We start from the raw sequence: 4,225 nt of genomic DNA, 5'->3' as shown, positions 1-4,225 counted from the left end.
CTTGGTGTCCATTAACTGTGGTGAAATGCTGTCACCTACCGGCCATGTCGGGAACTGCAGGGAGCCCTGGGGCTGCCTCGGGGGCTGGAAAGGAGTCCAGGAAAATGCCCATTGGCTCACTGGTCTCTCCCGTCCAATGGCGGAAGGTTAAAAGGACCAGAAAACCTAGCTTGGATGTTGACTGGACAGCAATAATCATCTTTTATTGAGCACTTGCTGTTCCCAGTGCTTTGCACACATTCCCAACAATCCTGTGTGTGTGTGTGTGTGTGTGTGTGTGTGTGTGTGTGAGTCCCTCAGTCATGTCCGACTCTGTGACCCCGCCGACTGTAGCCCGCCAGGCTCCTCTGTCCATGGGATTCTCCAGGCAAGAATACTGGAGTGGGTAACCATTTCCTGCTCCCTGGGTCTCCTGCATTACAGGCAGTTTCTTTACCATCTGAGCCACCAGGGAATCCTGTAAGACACCCCTATGGGATTTACCCTCCCTTGGCCAGGGAGCTCGTCAAGCTGGTGAGCAGTACAGTCTGGCTCCAAACTCTGTACTCCAAACTCAGGCGCCGGTCCCTGCTGCCCACACAATGGCGCGTCCCAGATCCCCCTTCCCTGGACCTCTCCCCAGCTCCTCTTTTGTTTCTTTCACCCCAACTGCCTTGCCTTCTCCCCCAGACAGCTGCTTCTCAGCCCCCAAGTCCTGTCCACAGGATCCCGTTCCTCCAGGAGAACAAAACTCCACGGAGTCTGTATTTTGGTGGGTCCTGATGATCCAGGCCCAGAGAAGAGCTCAACACTTCTAAGGTCCCAGTCTCCCACCTTCTGAACAGGGGAGGCGTCTCTTTGAGGATGCCCCAAGCTAACTATCGTCGGATCTAAAGGTGAAGTGGGGCAGCCGGCTGGATTAGGGGAGTCTCGGGGAGTTGGGGGCCCAGTTCTGATCACAGCACCCCAACCTGGGACCAAGCTGCATTTTCCAGTCCCTTCTAATCACTCTTCACTGTGATCTTTGCCGTTCTATCAGACTATCAGACTATCAGAGCTGGGAGCGGACCTCAGGATTGATCCATTGAAAACATCTCCTTCTATAGATGGCCTTCCCTTGTGGCTCAGCTGGTAAAAAATCTGCCCGCAGTGCGGGAGACCTGGGTTCGATCCCTGGGTTGGGACAGTCCCCTGGAGAAGGGAAAGGCTACCTACTCCAGTATTCTGGCCTGGAGAATTCCATGGACTGTATAGTCCATGGGGTCACAAGGAGTTGGGCACGACTAAGTGACTTTCATAGATGGGAAGTTGGGATCAGAGAGGGCAGCAGATCACACAGCCCAAAGTGGCAAATCAGGAAAGCTCCGCTGCCCAGCCTGTCTTTCTACTCCCTCCTCATCCAGCCCAGACCCTGGGGGTCCTCACCTCTGTGCCCACAGGCTACCCACACCACCCCCGGAACCACCTGAGGCCCAGAACTGGTGAGGCCAGGACATAAGGGAGCATGGGCCTCAGAGGATCTAGAATAGAAACAGCGTCTTGCTTCTCTCCTTTCTCTCCCTTTCTGCGGAGAGACGCCTCCTCTGTTCCCTGAGCCACTTGGGGCCTGAGTTAGTCCCCATGTTTTCACTCATGCTGAGGAGGGAGGTTTTCTAAGAAGTGGGAAGAAAGGATTCCCTTGATTGCTTTATAATCACAGCTCTGGAGGTAATGGAACCTGTGGGGATGGTGGGGGAGCATGGTGCTCCATCCGGGCCCAGCAGAGGGCCAGGGCCTCTGGACCCTGCTGCCCTCTCTCTTCCTGCCTTTCTGGCTTCCAGGCTGCAAGTGGCTGCTCCCAGGGAGATCCAGGCCTCGGACACGCAGGGGCCCAGCTGCCCCATGGCTCTCAGCAGGATAGGGGGACAGGACCCCTCCTCAGCTGGCGGGCTTGGGGAAGGGCCCAAACTTTGGGCAGCCAAGCCCCTTCTCAGAGACTCTGGGTGTCCCTGGGGCCCAGGGCAGTGGCTCTCCTGACCATCACATCCGTAGGGGGCAGAGGTCCTAAAGAAGGTGGGGGAGGCTGGGGGCAGTGGGTGCCCACGGAGATGGACCTGCTGGGCAGGGGATGCTCGTCGGGGGCACTGCTCGTGGGATCAGCCCCAGGGCTGCAGGGGGCAGCAGCTGAGCCTGGGACACTGGGCCCCCAGACCTCAAGGAGGGGTGCCAGATAGCAGAGCATCTCTCTGGTGGTCAGCTCTCCTTCCTGATCATGCCAGAGGGTTCTCCCTTCCTTCCTTCCCCTCTTTCCTCTCTGTCCCCCTCTTATCCATCTTCCCTGATTTCAAGGAGCCCCATTCTGGGAAGTCTGGCTGCTGGCTGGCCTCCCAAAGCTGCCTGGCCCAGCAGGGCAGGGAGGGGAGGGAGGGTTGCGCCTCCATGATGGGCCAGCAGGGAGCTCCCTGAGGCTCTTTTCCTGAGGTGGGTGGGGCTTCTCCCTCAGTGTTGTTTGGGCCTTGGTGGGGAGCAAAGAGGGACATGAATGGAAGGGCCTGGGGGCTCCCAGCCATACCGGAGAAGAGGTGGGTGTAATTTTCTTGCACTTTTTTCCTTCCCTGCCAAGTTATGCTTCCTTCTGTCTTGCTTGCCTCTTCCAGGGAGCCTTCCCTAACTGCCTCTCCAGGCCTCTCCATGTTCCCAGGGACTAGAAGGCCTCTCTCCTTTCCCCACGGCCTAAGCTCAGGATGATACTACCCTTAGGAGCTGGGCTTCCCTGCCAAGTCTCAGCTCTGGGCTCCTCAGCCCAGGAAGCCCTCCTTCTACTAAGAAGACTCTCAGGTCTGAAGGCTCTGCCTGGCCTCCATTCCAGCCTGTGGGCCCTGCTCCCCCTGGGGCCTCAGAGGTAAGCTTGCTGGGGGCTCCGGGCTCTCACAGCCCTCGGGGTGTGCTGGTGATCCCCTGGACCCCACCCCATTGTCCTCCCTTCTGCTCAGTGTTAACCAGGCCACTTCAGGAAGGTCCAGTCTCCTGCACTGACTCAGGTGGTGGTGGGGAGGGCTGGGAGCACTTCCCACCAGGGACTTAGGTGGGGGTGAGAGGGGTGGGAGCACTGCCCCTTAGAGACTTGGGTGGGGGTGGGGAGGAGTGGGAGCACTGCCTACTAGGGACTCAGGTGGGGGTGAGGGGGTGGGAGCACTTCCCACCAGGGACTCAGGTGGGGGTGAGAGGGGTGGGAGCATTTCCCACCAGGAACTCAGGTGGGGGTGAGAGGGATGGGAGCACTGCCCACCAGGGACTCAGGTGGGGGTGAGAGGGGTGGGAGCACTGCCCACCAGGAACTCAGATGGGGGTGAGAGGGGTGGGAGCACTTCCCACCAGGGACTCAGGTGGGGGTAAGAGGGGTGGGAACACTGCCCCTTAGAGACTTGGTGGGGGTGGGGAGGAGTGGGAGCACTGCCTACTAGGGGCTCAGGTGGGGGTGTGGAGGGGTGGGAGCACTTCCCACCAGAGACTCAGGTGGGGGTCGGAGGAGTGGGAGCACTGCCCTCTAGGGACTCAGGTGGGGGTGAGAGGGGTGAGAGCACTTCCCACCAGGAACTCAGGTGGGGATGAGAGGGGTGGGAGCATTGTCCCTTAGAGACTTGGTGGGGGTGGGGAGGAGTGGGAGCACTGCCTACTAGGGACTCAGATGGGGGTGGGGAGGAGTGGGAGCACTGCCTACTAGGGACTCAGGTGGGGAGCACTGCCCACCAGGGACTCAGGTGGGGGTGAGTGGGGTGGAAGCACTTCCCACCAGAGACTCAGGTGGGGGTCAGAGGAGTGGGAGCACTGCCTACTAGGGACTCAGGTGGGGTTAGAGGGGTGGGAGCACTACCCATTAGGAACTCAGGTGGGGATGAGAGGGGTGGAAGCACTGCCCGTTAAAGACTTGGGTGGGGGTGTGGAGGAGTGGGAGTACTGCCCACGAAGGACTCCGGTGGGGGTGAGAGGGGTGGGAGCACTTTCCACCAGGGACTCAGGTGGGCGTGAGAGGGGTGGGAGCACTGCCCTCTAGGGACTCAGGTGGGGTGGGGACGGCTGGGAGCACTGTCCACTAGGGACTCTGTGGGTTGGGGAAGGGTGGGAGGGAGGCTAAGAGGAACCGCGTCTTCTGGGGGAAAGAAAGGAGACAACCACATACTCATCAGAGGTGGGAAAAGTGGGTTCAGAAGAACTGCAGCCAGTCCCTCTGGTGACCCTGAGGAAATGGTGGTTCAGTACAAAGAAG

Source organism: Capra hircus, chromosome 15 (assembly GCF_001704415.2).
Source record: "Capra hircus breed San Clemente chromosome 15, ASM170441v1, whole genome shotgun sequence".
In the NCBI taxonomy this organism is placed as follows: Eukaryota; Metazoa; Chordata; class Mammalia; order Artiodactyla; family Bovidae; genus Capra; species Capra hircus.
This window is presented reverse-complemented; position numbering follows the sequence as displayed.